Source organism: Microtus oregoni, unplaced genomic scaffold, assembly GCF_018167655.1.
Source record: "Microtus oregoni isolate MIOR12 unplaced genomic scaffold, Mior012 000011F_ref0000422, whole genome shotgun sequence".
Taxonomy (NCBI): Eukaryota; Metazoa; Chordata; class Mammalia; order Rodentia; family Cricetidae; genus Microtus; species Microtus oregoni.
In genome coordinates this window covers 18596902-18615222 of record NW_024543070.1, presented here as the reverse complement: position 1 = coordinate 18615222, position 18321 = coordinate 18596902, and the positions used below count along the sequence as shown (strand labels likewise).

Sequence of the window (18321 nt, the reverse complement as noted above, 5' to 3'; positions counted from 1 at the left end):
ATAAAACAGTGCCTCATGTAGCCCAATACAGCCCCAAATTCACTATGCAGAAGATTCTTGATTCTCCCATTTCACCTACCCAGTGCTAGGATTACAAGCATATGACAGCACACCAATTCAGCTATAAGTATTTCTTTGGGGGGAGAGAATATTGAGGTAGCATCTCTCTATGGAGTCCTTGCTATCCTGGAACTAACTTATGTAGACCAGGTTGGCCTCAAACTCAGAGATCCATTTTCCTCTGCCAGTTGAGTACTGGGATTAAAGGTGCATGCCACCAGACCCAGATGAGCTACTAATCTTGAAGAGAACAGTCGACTCCAACACAAACTTCCTAGCCTTGTACCAAGGGCCAGAAATGAGCGCAGAAAGCAAAGGGAAGCTGTGACTGGATGCAGATGAGAAAGCAAGACAAATACACTGTGGAGTTCCTCCACACAGGCTCAGGATCAGCCAGCCTGGGCCCAGTGACTCCTCCATCCTGTTGACTACTGACAGCAGGGCAGTTCACTGTACTGGAGGAAGCGCTTTTCTTTTCTATTCTCTCAACACAGCCATTCCCTTCCTATAGACTCAAAACTAAGGATTATAGAAAATAACTTAAACCTGGTAGCTAGCAAATAAATAGCCTAACACCACAGGCCCAAGAAAGCCTGTGTTTTTAAACTGTTCCGCTATATATTCATTCATTCATTCATCTTTCTTTCTTTCTTCCCTTCCTTTCTTTCTGTTTTAGAGATGTACTCAAGATGTGCTTACATTCCCAGGCCAGTCTGGCCAGAGTATTATTTCTAACACAGAGGAAGATTTCACATCCTATTTCCTCTGAGGTAAGCACAAGAAGGAAAACACCTCTGCGTGAGTAGAAAACAAGTTAGCATAATCAGGAACTCCTCAACAGCAGTAATAGGTGAGGCGTGTCTGGGAAAAGCAAAGTCGGGTCTTTCTCTTCCTCGCAGATTTTTTTCCTGTCCCCAAAGATTTTAACCACAAAAGCATCTTGCCTCTTTACAATGCTCTCAACAGCCCTACTAATTTCTTTGGCCACCCTTTGTTGGCCCCTAGCTTGTATCCTGGCTCTCAATAGCAGGAGAGTCCCACAAATGCAAGTGGCTTTTTAAAAGGTATATGGCTCGTCTAATTTCCCTGGGGCTTAGTTTGTCATCAATAAAAGAAGGGCCCATCAATTGCAAAATTGATGCATTGGGTAATAAAGAACTAGAGAAGTATCGCCTGACTGTTGACCCCCAAAAACAAACACAAAAACATAAGCAGGACTACAGATGTAGTTCGGTTGGTGGAATATTTGCCCAGACACTCCAACTCTTGGGTTTGATCCCAACACAGTAGCCACTGTGACACCCTGAAAATCCCAATACTTTAGAGATAGAGGCAGGGGAATCAAAAAAAGCTTTGAACAGACGCACAGAGGCGGCACGGCGGGCGGCCAGACGCGGCTGCGCGACACTGCATTCAGGAAGAGGCTTTGGGGGACCAGCGCAGCGGCAGACCCAAGCCGCAGGGACAGGCGTGCAATAAGGAGAGCAGATCGCCCTACTACAATTAAAGCAAAGAGGTAGGCCTTTGGTTGGCCAGGTCACTGGCACACGGGGAGCCTGGTCCTGTCCTGAAGACCCTTCGGAGGGGTGAGAGGGTTCTTGGCCTGTGGCAGGAACCAGGAAACAGAGCGAGGGCATTGTGTAAGCGGAGCCCTTGGCCAGCAGGGAAACCTGATCCGGTTTTTAAAGGACCCATTAGATAGGATCAATAGGAGGAGATGGGCAGGCGCCAAGGCAAGAATTCACCCAATAATCTGAAAAACATGAAAACACCAGAACCCAATGATCTTACAACAGAAGTATTTGAACAACCTAACACAGAAGTGGAAAAAATTGACTTTATGAAGGCAATAGAGTCCCTTAAACAACATGTAAAAAATGCCCTTATAGAAATGGATGAGAAGTATAACAAAAAGTTTGAAGAAATGAGTAAATACGTACATGATACCCTGGGAAACCAAGAAAAAACGATCAAACAGGTAATGGAAACAGTTCAAGAATTGAAAACTGAAATGAAGGCAAGGAAGAAAATACAAATTGAGGACCAGCTGGATATGGAAAATCTAGGTCAACAAACAGAGTCTACAGAAACAAGCATAATCAATAGAATACAAGAGCTAGAAGAAAGAATCTCAGATGCTGAGGACACCATAGAGAAAATAAACGAACAGATCAAAGAAAACAGCAAAGCCAACAAATTCTCAACACAAAACATTCAGGAAATATGGGACACAATAAAAAAAACCAAACCTAAGAATAATAGGAATAGAAGAAGGAGAAGAGGCACAGCTCAAAGGCCCAGAAAATATTTTCAACAAAATTATGGAAGAAAACTTTCCCAACTTAAAGAAAGATATTCATTTAAATATTCAAGAAGCATACAGAACACCAAACAGACTGGATCAAAGAAAAACATCTCCTCGCCATATAATAATCAAAACACAAAATATACAGGTTAAAGAAAGAATATTAAGAGCTGCAAAGGAAAAAGGGCAAGTAACTTATAAAGGTAAACCGATCAGACTTACACCTGACTTCTCTATGGAAACTATGAAAGCCAGAGGTCCTGGATAGATGGACTGCAGAAGCTAAGAGACCATGGATGCAAACCCAAACTACTATACCCAGCCAAGCTATCGTTCATTATCAATGGAGAAAACAAGACATTCCAGGATAAGAACAAATTTAAACAATACGTAGCCACAAATCCAGCCCTACAGAAAGTAATAGAAGGAAAATCGCAACCCAAGGAATCCAACACTGCCAACACTGCCTACAATAACCCAGGCATCTAGTGACCCTTCACCAGCACATCTCAAAGAAGGGAGACACACAATCTCTACTACCAAAAGCAATAAGAATAACCAGAGTAAACAACCACTGGTCATTAATATCACTTAATATTAATGGGCTCAATTCACCTATAAAAGGCACAGGCTAAAAGATTGGATACGAAAACAGGATCCAACATTCTGCTGTTTGCAAGAAACACATCTCAACCACAAAGACAGGCACCTACTCAGAGTAAAGGGTTGGGAAAAGGTGTTTCAAGCAAATGGTCCTAAGAAAAAAGCAGGTGTGGCCATACTAATTTCTAACAAAACTGACTTCAAACTAAAATCAATCAGAAGAGACCGAGATGGTCACTTTATACTCATAACAGGAACAATTCATCAGGATGACGTCTCAATCCTGAATATCTACGCCCCCAATATAAAAGCACCTACTTATGTAAAAGAAATATTACTAGAACTCAAGGCAGACATCAAACCACACACACTAGTAGTAGGAGACTTCAACACACCTCTCTCTCCAAGGGACAGGTCAATCAGACAGAAACCTAATAGAGAATTAAGAGAATTATTGGAGGTAATGAAGCAAATGGACTTAACAGACATCTATAGAACATTCCACCCAAATAGGAAAGAATATACCTTCTTCTCTGCAGCTCATGGAACCTTCTCAAAAATTGACCACATACTCGGAAACAAAGGAAACCTCCACAGATACAAAAAAATATCAGTGTCCACCTGTGTCTTATCAGATCACCACGGATTAAAGTTAGAAGGCAACAACCACGCTACCCCCAAAAAACCGACAAACTCATGGAAACTGAACAGTCAACTACTGAACCACACCTGGGTCAAGGAAGATATCAAGAAAGAAATTAAAGTCTTCCTTGAATTTAATGAAAATAAAGGGACAACATACTCAAACCTATGGGACACAATGAAAGCAGTGCTCAGAGGAAAGTTCATAGCACTAAGTGCCCACTTAAAGAAAATGGAGAATGCATACATTGGGGACTTAACAACACACCTGAAAGCTCTAGAAAAAAAAGAAGCAGACGCGCCCAGGAGAAGTAGAAGACTGGAAATAATAAAACTGAGGGCTGAAATCAACAAAATAGAAACACAGAAAACAGTCCAAAGAATCAATGAAACAAAAAGCTGGTTCTTGGAGAAAATCAACAAGATCGACAAACTCCTATCCAAACTAATTAAACGACAGAGAGAGAACACGCAAATAAATAAGATCAGAAATGAAAAGGGGGACATAACCACAGACACAGAGGAAATTCAGAGAATCATTAGATCTTACTACAAAAGTCTGTATGCCACAAAACTGGAAAATACAAAAGAAATGGACATTTTTTAAATAAGTACCATATACCAAAGCTAAACCAAGACCAGGTGAATGATCTAAATAGACCGGTTACTCGCAAAGAATTAGAAAAGGTTATCAAAAATCTCCCTTGGAAAAAAAGTCCAGGACCAGATGGTTTCAATGCAGAATTCTACCAGAACTTCCAAGAAGAACTAATACCTATACTCCTTAATGTATTTCACAATATAGAAATAGAAGAGTCATTGCCAAATTCCTTTTATGAAGCTACAGTTACCCTGATACCAAAACCACACAAAGACCCAACCAAGAAAGAGAATTACAGACCTATCTCACTCATGAACATCGACGCAAAAATTCTCAATAAAATACTGGCAAACCAAATCCAAGAACACATAAGAAAAATTATCCATTATGATCAAGTAGGCTTCATCCCAGAGATGCAGGGCTGGTTCGACGTACGCAAATCTATCAATGTAATCCAGCATATAAATAAACTGAAAGAAAAAAACCATATGATCATTTCATTAGATGCTGAAAAAGCATTCGACAAAATTCAACACCCCTTTATGATAAAGGTCTTGGAGAGAATAGGGATACAAGGGTCCTACCTAAATATAATAAAAGCTATTTTATTATAGCTAACATTAAATTAAACAGAGAAAAACTCAAAGCCATCCCACTAAAATCAGGAACACGACAAGGATGTCCACTCTCTCCATACCTCTTCAATATAGTGCTTGAAGTTCTAGCAATAGCAATAAGACAACATAAGGAGATCAAGGGGATTCGTATTGGAAAGGAAGAAGTTAAGCTTTCGTTATTTGCAGATGATATGATAGTATACATAAGCGACCCCAAAAATTCTACCAAAGAACTCCTACAGCTGATAAACACCTTTAGTAATGTGGCAGGATACAAGATCAACTCCAAAAAATCAGTTGCCTTCCTATACACTAAGGATAAGGAAGCAGAGAGGGAAATCAGAGAAGCCTCACCTTTCACGATAGCCACAAATAGCATAAAATATCTTGGGGTAACTCTGACCAAGGAAGTGAAAGATCTATTTGACAAGAACTATAAGTCTTTGAAGAAAGAAATTGAAGAAGACACCAGAAAATGGAAGGACCTCCCTTGCTCTTGGATTGGGAGGATCAACATAGTAAAAATGGCAATTCTACCAAAAGCAATCTATAGATTCAATGCAATCCCCATCAAAATCCCATCAAAATTCTTCACAGATCTGGAGAAGACAATAATCAACTTTATATGGAAAAACAAAAAACCCAGGATAGCCAAAACAATCTTATACAATAAAGGATTGTCTGGAGGCATTACCATCCCTGACTTCAAACTCTATTACAGAGCTACAGTATTGAAAACAGCTTGGTATTGGCATAAAAACAGAGAAGTCGACCAATGGAATCGAATAGAAGACCCTGACTTTGACCCACAAACCTATGAACACCTGATTTTCGATAAAGGAGCTAAAAGTATACAATGGAAAAAAGAGAGCATCTTCAACAAATTGTGCTGGCAAAACTGGATGTCAATCTGTGGAAGAATGAAAATAGATCCATATCTATCACCATGCACAAAACTCAAGTCCAAATGGATTAAAGACCTCAATATCAGTCCGAACACACTGAACCTGATAGAAGAGAAAGTGGGAAGTACTCTACAGCACATGGGCACAGGAGACCACTTCCTACGTATAACCCCAGCAGCACAGACATTAAGGGCATCATTGAATAAATGGGACCTCCTGAGGCTGAGAAGCTTCTGTAAAGCAAAGGACACTGTCTCTAAGACAAAAAGGCAACCCACTTACTGGGAGAAGATTTTCACCAACCCCGCAACTGACAAAGGTCTGATCTCCAAAATATATAAAGAAATCAAGAAACTAGACCGTAAAAGGCTAATCAACCCAATTATAAAATGGGGCATTGAGCTGAACAGAGAATTCTCAACAGAAGAACTTCAAATGGCCAAAAGGCACTTAAGGTCATGCTCAACTTCCTTAGCGATCAGGGAAATGCAAATCAAGACAACTTTAAGATACCATCTTACACCTGTCAGAATGGCTAAAATAAAAAACACCAATGATAGCCTTTGCTGGAGAGGTTGTGGAGTAAGGGGTACACTCACCCATTGCTGGTGGGAATGCAAACTTGTGCAACCACTCTGGAAAGCAGTGTTTCGGTTTCTCAGGAAATTCGGGATCAACCTACCCCTGGATCCAGCAATACCACTCTTGGGAATATACCCAAGAGAGGCCCTATCATACAACAAAAGTATATGCTCAACTATGTTCATGACAGCATTGTTTGTAATAGCCAGAACCTGGAAACAACCTAGATGCCCTTCAACGGAAGAATGGATGAAGAAAGTATGGAATATATACATATTAGAGTATTACTCAGCAGTAAAAAACAAGGACTTCTGTTGAAATACGGAGCGGTGGGCTGTGTCCCGCCACCCGGCTAGCTTTACCCGAAATAATTACACGGAAACTGTATTCTTTTAAACACTGCCGGACCCATTAGTTTCAGTTTCTTATTGGCTAGCTTTTACATATTGATCTAACCCATTTCTATTAATCTGTGTAGCCCAAGAGCTGGCTTACCAGGAATGATCTTAACCTGCGCCTGTCTGGAGTGGGAGAATCATGGCGACTCCCTGACTCAGCTTCTTTCTCCCAGCATTCCGTTCTGTTTACTCCGCCTACCTAAGGGTTGGCCTATCAAATGGGTCTAGGCAGTTTCTTTATTAATAAGAAATCACTCCCACATCATTTCCCCTTTTTCTGTTTAAACAAAAAAGGCTTTAACTTTAACATAGTAAAATTACATATAGCAAAACAGTTATCAAGCAAGAATTACAGTTACAATATTTATATCTATTTTATCTTTTATCATAACTAAGGAAAACTATAACTATCTATTCATTCTTTAACTCCATCAAAGACTCCAGAAGGATATAATACTACCTAAGTAAACAAGAAATAAGAAAACTCTAGAAATGACAGAGACATCTTTCTGCCTGGACAGTCACCCAAAGTTCTTTTGTATGGTTGGGGCATCCATCTTCAGCCTTCAGACCCATAGTATCCAGCAGACATTTCCATGAAGCAGGAAATTTCAAAGACAGTTCAGTCACTATCTGTTGTGTCCTGTAGAATGTCTCGTAGACTCTTTCATGAGTCATGAACCCCAAAAGACCGTCTCACCTTTAGGCAAGTTCAGCAGTCCTCTCTCTGCGGGTTCTCTGTGTCCATTTTATGCAACAGTCCAGGCAAGAGCAGTTTCTTGCCCAAATGGCTATCCAACTCCATAAGGATCCTCTTCGATGCCCATCTTCCTCTTAAAGTAGATTGGTGCCACCAGGAACAGATATGTCTCATTGTCATGAAAAGTCCTAAGTTATTAAAATATTTTAAATGCCATATTCTGTAGCCTTTGAGAGATATGAAGAATGCCTATCTGAAATATATCTCTATATATCTAGAAAATCTAAGTAACATGACTACAAACTTTACTATCATCGATGATTATCCATTAGCAACCTATATTTCCTATTATACATTACATTTTAAAAATGAACTACACAATCACACCTTATTCAAGATCAAAAATACATATACATATAACAAAATTGACCTTAAAATCCATACCAATGCAAATTATTCATACCTATATCATATCCCCCTTTAAATGTAAAAGAACATTTATAAACAATATTTTGGGAACATGGGCGCCGTTTTTTCTCTCCAAACTGCTTCCTGCTGAATGGGGGCGTCGTTAATTAGGTCTTTCATGGTATAACCTGTGTGCTAGTTTCATCTCAGTTGGCAGTTGAGCGAAGCAATTTTCTGAAGATGTTCACAACAACCTTTCAGGAGGGCGTGGTCTATCATACCAAATTGTAATAGAAGAAATCCACAGGGTTTGGTCCTCTGTGAAAACAAAAGAAGACCCTCTCCAAAGCATCATATTCTTAAACCCAAATTTTGAAATCGTAATACCCTTATATCCATTCTGGTTTAGCTTAGCAGCCCATGTAATGAAATGTCTCTCTGTACTTAGCTCCTTTACAGTCAAAAATTTTAAAGAAAGCACAATGTACATAATCCAGACTCTCTGTGAATTTTCCATTTTTACGTGGCTTATTTTTCTTTATTTCTTTTAATCTCTTAACTATCTGTACTCTGTCTCTTTAAAGACTTTACCTTTTTTTTTAAACCATTAACTTTATTGTCTATATTCTTTTTCTTCACTCTCTTAAGCCTACGTACATTTATCCAACAGTGTGGTATTTTATGTCTGAATCTGTTTTATTGTGAATCTCTAACATTTTTTTACTATCCAGGAGCATTTCTTAAAATGTTAAGCAGTTCTTAAAAACTTAAGTTGCACCATGTACAGGTAATACGGTACCGCCTGTGTCCTGCCCAGTTGAAACCTTAAATGCGCTGTTTTTATGGTAATTACGGTAGTTCCTGCCTGAGACCAGCACAGTTCAGCATGGCAGAGCTGAGCCAAGCTGCTCCTGCCTCAGAGCCATTTGGTGCCCCTGAGCCACACACAGTTCCAGGCACACAGCAGTCCACATTGCCATCAAGCAAGCCGTAGAGCTTTACTCCAAATGCTCCATTCAAAAGCTCTGTCTCCCACAGGAGCCAGACAGAGATCGCAATGGCGGCACAGCCCAGAAAGCCGGCATTTTAAAACAGCCAGTTGGGCGCCACTCTGTTGAAATACGGAGCGGTGGGCTGTGTCCCGCCACCCGGCTAGCTTTACCCGAAATAATTACACGGAAACTGTATTCTTTTAAACACTGCCGGACCCATTAGTTTCAGTTTCTTATTGGCTAGCTTTTACATATTGATCTAACCCATTTCTATTAATCTGTGTAGCCCAAGAGCTGGCTTACCAGGAATGATCTTAACCTGCGCCTGTCTGGAGTGGGAGAATCATGGCGACTCCCTGACTCAGCTTCTTTCTCCCAGCATTCCGTTCTGTTTACTCCGCCTACCTAAGGGTTGGCCTATCAAATGGGTCTAGGCAGTTTCTTTATTAATAAGAAATCACTCCCACATCAGACTTCTTGAATTTTGCATACAAATGGATGGAAATAGAAAACACTATCCTGAGTGAGGTAAGCCAGACCCAAAAAGAGGAACATGGGATGTACTCACTCATATTTGGTTTCTAGCCACAAATAAAGGACATTGAGCTTATAATTCATGTTCCTAGAGAAGCTAAATAAGAAGGTGAATCCAAAGACAAACACATAGGCATCCTCATGAATATTAACCTTCATCACGCGATGAAAGGAGACAGAGACAGAGACCCACATTGGAGCACCGGACAGAAATCTCAAGGTCCAAATCAGGAGCAGAAGGAGAGGGAGCACGAGCAAGGAACTCAGGACCACGAGGGGTGCACCCACACACTGAGATAATGGGGATGTTCTATCGGGAACTCACCAAGGCCAGCTGGACTGGGTCTGAAAAAGCATGGGATAAATCCGGACTAGCTGAACATAGCGGACAATGAGGAATACTGAGAACTCAAGAACAATCGCAGTGGGTTTTTGATCCTACTGCACGTACTGGCTTTGGGGGAGCCTAGGCAGTTTGGATGCTCACCTTAGGAGACCTGGATAGAGGTGGGCGGTCCTTGGGCTTCCCACAAGTCAGGGAACCCTGATTGCTCTTCCAGCTGATGAGGGAGAGGGACTTGATCGGGGGAGGGGGAGGGAAATGGGAAGCGGTTGCAGGGAGGAAGCAGAAATCCTAAATAAATAAATAAATAAATAAATAAGAAAAAAAAACAAAAAATTAAAAAAAAGCTTTGAAAAGCTCAAGGTCATTTTCAACTATAAAATGAAATGCCCACTTTAAAGTTCTCACCACACCTTTTAGGTGCATGCCAGGTTCTTCCTTCAGGTCTAGAACTCTTGAACATACAAAGCAGAAGGGGCAAATGACTCGGGAGAGAGGAGGATGACCGACAAGTGAAGATGGTCACCAACTGTACTGCTGCTTTTGTCAGTGATGATGAGACTTGACAAGTAAAAGGCATAACAAAGACGCTCCTTGGTAAGCTTCCTGGACAGAGAGCAGACCTCAGAAGCATGCCCCTCCCCACATCTCTGTAGACAATGAAATGTAAACTGGGCTAAACATCAGACAGTAACTACCCAGAGGTTCCAATGTCCAGTCTGGGAAAACAGACTCAGCCGTGAAAGCAGACGGCCCTCAGAGCACTAGCAGAGCAGACGGCCAATCAAAACACCTCGCAAGTCCAAAGTTTAGAATACAGACAATAAGAACAAAGGCAACTGTAGTCTCTTTAGAGGAGCTCAAGTAGAATTACCTCTCCCACCTCCTCCTCTACTGTCATTTCTTTTCTTTTTAACTCTCTTACTAGCATAAGGACTTTAAGAAAAGAACCTGCTTTCATTGTTCTGGAGTTTGGAAACATGGTTCCAGGCTGACCTGCAGCTCATGATCCTCCCCAACTTCAGAGTCCAAGTGCTGGGATTATAAAATTCTGCCGCCAGGGGGTGGTGATGCACACTTTAATCCCAGTCAAACTCACAGAGTCTGCCTGCCTCTGCCTCCCAAATCCTGGGATTAAAGACATGCACCATCACTGCCGGCTTGTCCATCTTAAAGGCAACAGTCACCATCAACTTTAAAAAGAACAGTTTCTGTTTTGAAATACCAAGAACATTCATAAGTAAAACATAAATGTCTATTTTATAAACATCTAAATGTTAAAGTCAAGGGTGGGAAAGATGGCTTAGCAGTTAAGAACACTTGCTGTTCTTTCAGAAGGCCCAGGTTCAATTCCCAACACCACATGGTAGCTCATAACTATAACTCCAGTCCCAGGGTACCCAGCAACCTCTTCTGGCCGCTTTGAGCACCAGACATACATTTGGTACACATTCATGCAAATAAAACACTCATATACATAATTTTTAAAAAATTAAAAGCTGGAGTTCATCGAGCCCTGTCTCAAAAGAAAAAGAGGAAGAATGGAGGGAGTAGAGGGACGGAACGGGATAGGGAGGAGGAGAGGGCAGACTGAGACCCCAAAACAGTAAAGGATGAATAAGGCATTAGTCATAAAACAACCTCGTCTTTGAAAACCACAGTGAGCTCCTTAACATCTGGAATACTTCACTTTAATGTCTCCCAATATGTTCCACAGGGCCTGACACACGAAAAGGCCTTGAAAAAAGCGAATTGGATGGTTGACTATCCTGTTGATGACTGCTAACCCATAGCAGGGCGAGTACACAGTACAACCAACAAGGCAAGAAAAAGTGTGAGCTGGCTTTAATTCCTGACTGCAACAAGCTTTTTTTAAAAACAGGGTCTTGCTATCTGCCCAGGCTTGTCTATAACTCAAAGCAAGCCTCCCATGTAGATGTAACTAAACATGTGCCTCTACCCCTTGCTTCTTCCTTAGTAAAAATTATTAGATCTACTGTCTTAGTTAGGGTTTCTATTGCTCTGAAGAAACACCATGTCCCCAGCAACTCTTAGAAAAACATTAAATTGTGACTAGCTTTCGGTTTCAGAGAAATATTAAGCAGCACAATGATTTGTGGTCATCCAAAATGCCACAACACAAACAAATATACCAAATATCTATGGTATTAAAATTCATGTGGGAACCAGAGAGATGGCTTCTTTTGACCTTGCATGCCAACACCAGGCATGCAAGCAGTTCATAATACATACATGCAGGCGAAGCACTCACACATATAAAAGGTTGAGAAACACTTGATGAACCCAAAATGGTAGGCTTAGTTGTATATGGACATGGTGTTGGGTTTGTGTACTGGTCATGGAGAGGATGAGCAACTGTTTCCATCTGCCCTGGGCTTTCCTGGCTTGGGCCCTGAAAGAAGTTTCTTCTACATCTACCCTGAGAAAACTGGAGTGGTTACTCTTTTCTTTGGGGAGAGATGAGTGAAGGCATTCATAGCTCACAAAAGAGTGATGCCGACATGATAGACATAGCCCTTCAGCAGTATCCCTAAGACTGGCAGTTTCCACTGCACAGCCCTAAGCTCAAAGCTCCCTGTCCCTCGCCTTTAAAGCCTTGACACAAAATACTATTGACTATTTCCTTCTCAATAACAAAGCAAAGGACAATATAGGTGGCTCAGGGAAGATGGACAGCCAGCATAACCACACCCTTGTCTATGAGCTGTGTGTGTGATAGTTTTCATTGTCAGCTTGGCACAGTTGGAATCACCATGGAAAGTAAGGGGCAAGTATACCAGGTTGGCCTGTGAGTTTGAATGGGAAGCAATTTTGTTCTTTCTTTAAAGCTTTTTTTTTTTTTTACTTCTATGTGTATGAGTGTTTTGTCTACATATATGTATGTGCTTGACTGGTGCTCTCGCAAGTCAGAAGAGGGATAAGATCCTCTGGAACTAGAGTAACAGATGGTTGTGAGCCACCAAGTGTGCCGGGAACTGAACCTAGGTCCTCTGGAAGAACAGCCAGTGCTCTTAATTGCTAAACTGTGAGAATCAAACTCAGGTTCTAAGCAAGAGCAGCAAACACTCTTAACCACTGAGCCATCTCTCCAGGTCCAGGAGGAATTTTCTTTTTTTAAAAAAAATATTTATTTATTATGTATACAATATTCTGTTTGTGTGTCTGCCTGCAGGCCAGAAGAGGGAATCAGATCTCATTTCAGATGGTTGTGAGCCACCATGTGGTTGCTGGGAATTGAACTCAGAACCTTTGGAAGAGCAGGCAATGCTCTTAACCGCTGAGCCATCTCTCCAGCCCCCAGGAGGAATTTTCTTAATTGGGTTAACTGACGTGGCAAGACTCACTCTGAATGTGGACAACTCACATTCTCTATGACCTCCAGACGGCAGAGTGACAATCCCCAGAAGGCAAGAAGGCAGTTTGATTCAACACAACTCAGTGGCTGGGGTTAAACTTCTGGAGTCCGAGCCGGGCGATGGTGGCGCACGCCTTTAATCCCAGCACTCGGGAGGCAGAGGCAGGCGGATCTCTGTGAGTTCGAGACCAGCCTGGTCTACAGAGCTAGTTCCAGGACAGGCTCCAAGCCACAGAGAAACCCTGTCTCAAAAAAAAAAAAAAAAAAAAAAAAAAAAAAAAAAAAAAAAAAAAAAACTTCTGGAGTCCGGCCCCAAGTAGTTTTATTTTAGGTGTATTTAAGCACAGCAGAATTTGATTGAAAAACGTATTCTGGTGATAATTAACTCAATCCTGCCTTCACAACAAAGCATATGTAGATCTCTTTAAGAACAAGGTCAGCTAAGTATGTATCAGATGTGACTATGTTGAAACTCTTCGTAAAGTCCATGAAGGTAGTTTCTGTAGACTGAATGGGGGAAAACAAATTTACAATAAGAGTCTGGGGGAGGATCTGGCGTCCGAAAAGTATCTAGCCACACTGATAGAGTAAAGGTCACCAGGCTATCCCCTAGGGCTTATCTGTGAACACAAAGATCTCTGTGCCTCCTACAGACAGCACTCATTTCACGGTCTGGACCATGAACAGTGAAGAGTGAGTTGAGCAAGTAAGCAAGAAGGCATTCACTTCTCTCTGCTCTTGACTGTGGATATGTGACTGGCAGCTTCAATTTTCTGTCTCAACTTCCCCAAATGGAGGACTGTAACTCAGAACTGTGAGCCAAAATGAACCTTTCTCCCAGAAGCTTCTCTTGCAGGGCAGCTTATCACGCACCAGAAATGAAACTACCAGCGGCTGCTGGAACCCCAAGGTGGTTCCCTCTCCACTGGAGTCTCCTAACTCCAGGAACAAGTCTGCACAAGTGACAGTGTCGAGACTCCTCACAAGCCAAGAAGAATCCATGCACCTCAACAACCCGAGTCTCTTATAAACCTTTTGTCCCAAAGATAAACTATTATTGTGGACGACATGAACTAGGAGGGCCCATCATCTGAATAACAGGCTATATGAGTAAAATCCATAAATAAAATTAAAAAAACCAGAGGGCAGACTATTTCCTCTTCAGACCACATGTAATTAAAATATGAAGCTGTCTACTATGAGGACTAAAGCTTGAAGCTTAAGACCAACTCAGAGAAGGATCAAGTATTCATCCTCGCTAGAAAGAGAAAAAGATTAGCACCACAAGGATGGGTCTCCAAATTGACACCCAATCTAGAAACTAGAAATATCTGTGCTACAGAGCATAAAGAAACACCAGCGGGGGGCCCTAGCAAAATTATCAGGATCCTACAACCAAGGAACAACCATTGTAAAATTCAGATTTAGCAGGGCAGTGGTGGCACACACCTTTAATCCCAGCACTCAGGAGGCAGAGGCAGGTGGATCTCTGTGAGTTCAATCAAGCCCAGTCTGGTCTACAAGAGCTAGTTCCAGGACAGGCTCCAAAGCTACAGAGAAACCCTGACCTCAAACAACTTAAAAAAGTGTTCAGACTGGCTCTCTGTAGAGAGGCTGAGTCAAGGGCTAGCAGATGGCTCCATAATAGTTCTAAGTAGGATAAAGTCAGTATATAAATATATAAACATGAGAAAGAATCAAAAAGATCTACCTAGCTGGGGAAAAGGTACAGCTTCCCTTTATAGATATCTATGCTCTAAATTTTCTCATTAACAGCAAATGTTCAAAGTAGGATGTGATTCAGTTGTAGAGTGTGTCTGCCATGGACAAGGTCATAAGGTTTGAGCTCTGGTATTTAAAAAAAAAAAAAAGCAAGCCCAAAAACTTCCCTTGCATTGGTTGGCATGTACATCACTTCACGTAACCATGCTTTTAAATAATATTCCCATCTTAAGCAGTGAAAAACTGTCCATGGTCATATGGCCAATAACTCTTTACTACACTCAAAAACCCATTATGTCTATCTCAAAAAAAGAAAACACCTCATTTGCCCTTTGGGTAGGATGAAGCAGAAAGGTCACAAGTTTGAGGCCAACCTGGGCTACACAGCAAGTTTAAGGCTAGCCTAGGCTACAAAGAAGACAGTGTCATTTTTAAAAAACAAAACCAAAATAGAACATTTAAATTGGTTCTCTGAAGAAAGGCTTTCTCAAGGACTAGAAGACAGCCTCCATAACAGTTTTATTTAGGATAGAGAAAGTGGAGGCAGGTGGTGGTGCACACCTTTAGTCCCAGCACTCAAGAGGATCTCTGAGTTTGAGCCAACCTGGTCTATATATTGAGTTTCAGGACAATAAAGGCTACAATTGAGATCCTTCTCAAACAAAACAACAACAACAATAATAATTCATCTGAAAACAGGTCAGTGTCAAGGTTTTATAGCCATGTGCCACTTAAAGAGTTTTTAGAAAGAAAGAAATAGTGTCAGATGTTAATGAGACTAATCTCCAAAAATTATTTCTGGTTATAGATTTTTCAAAGCTGCTTTGGACAGTAGCCATATCACTCAGATGATGCCCACCTCCAGCCCCCAAGGCAACACCTACACACACCACTGAAAGGAGAACAGGAGAAGGAAATTGGAGGCTCTAGTGTGTTTGTTATTTCAAAATCCATTTTGTTATTTTTCAGTTTCACTTAATTGGCCTTTTTCCCTGTCATGAGACAAACTGGGGCTCAAAGTTGGCCTCAGTAGAGATGAAACAGCCTTCAAAAAAAACAACAGGAAAGAGGAATAAAACAACATCAGATACCATGCAATTTTTATTTCTGAGCTGTCATGTGCCTACTAACACATTCTCCACTCCCATTATCAGCAAAATATGTAGTCTTTTCTATTGCCCGTTTCACTTAAACAACACATGCATTAATACACTGACTGAATTTACTACCTGAATGAAAGGTTATGATAAATCTGGTATGGCAGCAACATCTTAAGTATCCAAGAGCCAAGACCCAGTGGAAAACGCTGACCAATTTCTGACCCATATTACACAAATAGCAATCCTAATATTACATTATGGTTCCCATTAAAATTTTATCTAATCCCTAAATCTGTTCATACATCAGAAAGAAAAATTTTTTTGAATGTAAAGCTAAAAATGCTTGTGCACACCCACAATCTCTCACACTCCCAAAACAATTATTGCTAGTATTTGGAAACATATCAGTTTCTTCTCCTGCAAAACACTGAGGATTCATTTTCTTCGTCTACCTATCGCGGGCTAATCTAATCATTCCCGCAAAGCAGTCTGCAGTTGTGTTTTGTTTGAGATGGGAGAGCCAGCTGGATTTGAATGTAAGGCAAGCATTATAAATGCATTTAGAAACTGACGTTACATATGGGTCAGAGAGATTAGATACGTAAAGGGACTCAAGTCTTCCAGGCCGAGCTGGAATACTGCGTAGCTAAGGATGACACTGAAACTTCTGATGCTTCTCCTTAGTGCTGGGATTATAAGCACACACTATAACGTGTGTATATACATATATATATATATATATATATATATATGCCTGGTTTATGCGATGGTAGGAATCGAATTCAGGGCTTCATCAATTGAGCTAAATCCAGCCCTCGTCAATATATAAAGGCATCTAATAGTGCAAAGCAGTTCCTACTGGCTTCTCACTTGTTGGAAATTTCTGTAATCCAGTCCTTACCCATCAAAAGGATCACCTGAATGGAAACACCTGAGATGTGAGCAGGTGCCCATACGCTACTTAATCTAAAGTTCCTGGGAGAAGCCTAAAGATTAAGCACAAAGTAATTTGAAATCACAACCAAGTCCACAACCTTATAACCTGTGCATTAAAGGCAAGTTTTACATCTACCAGTGCAAAGGAAAACACGCAAAAGGAGAGATATAATAAGGGAATAGGAGACGATTTCATGTCAAGAGACTAGGGAGGTTGCCGACCAGTTTACCACAATGTCAACTCTGGATGTATCTCTGGGAGCAACACGTAATTCACCCACTTCTTTGGACAGATGTGGGAAAACTGAGGCCGAAAGGGGAGACTAAAGATGGAAACTCAAAACAGATGTGCAGTCCAAAGCCACTGCCCCCTCTTCTGGCTCAGGAGAGGTTCACGGCGTCGCTAAGTGGAAAATGACGGAGCACAGCTTTGGGGCTGCCAGCCTAGGGCGCAGTTGGACGTCTCGCCCGCGAAGCACTGAGATGGAAGTGGTGGGACCCGGAACACTGTGGGAGGGCGCGGGGAGTGCGGCAGGGACGAGGCCGCTAACGGCAGGAAGCCGGGCCGGAACCGTCCGCCCTGCGTTCCGCTCCAGGGCCCGGGGCCCCCACCTCCCCTACCTTCGGCTTTCCACCGCAGCCGAGGGGCAGACACAACCCCCACAATTCCAGGCGGCTGCTGCGGCAACCAGCTCCTCCTGCGCAAACGCGGCGGCAGCGGCTGCCTGAACCTTTAGGCGCGTGGCTATTGCGTCATCCTCAGTCTTGCCCAATGGTAACCTGCCAGAACAGCCTCCGGCAGCTCACGCCCCACGCGGCACTGTTAGCCCCGCCCTCCCCGGCTGCTAAGCCCCGCCCCTAGCGTTTCCCTCCGCCCTAATGTTGAAGTTTATTCTTGTCCCTCCGCTGGGAGCAGTGTCTAAAAAGAGATACCCGTGGGCCTGGACTTGTTTCTCACCTAGAACTTAAGTTTCTTGCTTAATTTCCCAAGATCGTAATTTCTTTCTAGCGTAAAGATCTTTAGAAAGAAACTTGAGGGGGTGGGAGGTAAATATAAATCACGATGTTATGACTCAGTTTATGACACAAAATGAATCTCAAGCAAGCAAGAAATAGTCCTTTGAAAAATTCATGCAAAATAGAGCACCTGTAAGTCACTCGCTTTATAGAATTATCTTTTGAGTGTGTTTTTTAAAATAAATTATTTTAAAGATAGGTCGCCGCATTTCTATCCTGCCATACCACGGAAGGTATATTTGCCGAGTGATGCACACACACAATAATTTCACAAGATTAGAATTGCTGTCCTCTTTCCCTAAAAATAGAGCAAAGCTCAAAGAGAATGTTCTAGTTTGCTTTCTGTTGCTGTGAGAAAATACTGACCTAAAGCGACTTGGAGAAGAAAGGGCCTAGGTGACTTACAGGTTACAGTTCATCCAACAAAGTCAGGCCAGGGGCTTGGGGCAAGAACTGAAGCAAAGACAGGTGAGAGATGCT

At 41.8% G+C, this 18321-nt stretch overlaps 1 protein-coding gene across 2 annotated transcripts in view; it reads right to left on the bottom strand.

The window, feature by feature from the left end:
* The window catches only part of LOC121453333 (nucleotide exchange factor SIL1-like), a 267151-nt gene extending 249576 nt beyond the window's left edge, over window positions 1–17575 (bottom strand). The window contains exon 1 of one of the 2 annotated variants that reach the window (XM_041660023.1): window positions 17446–17575. The gene's annotated coding sequence lies outside the window, so the exon portion shown is untranslated. The remainder of the gene's footprint in view (window positions 1–17445) is intronic. The other variant, XM_041660024.1, reaches the window with a different exon arrangement.
* Between the last annotated feature and the right edge of the window lie 746 nt (window positions 17576–18321).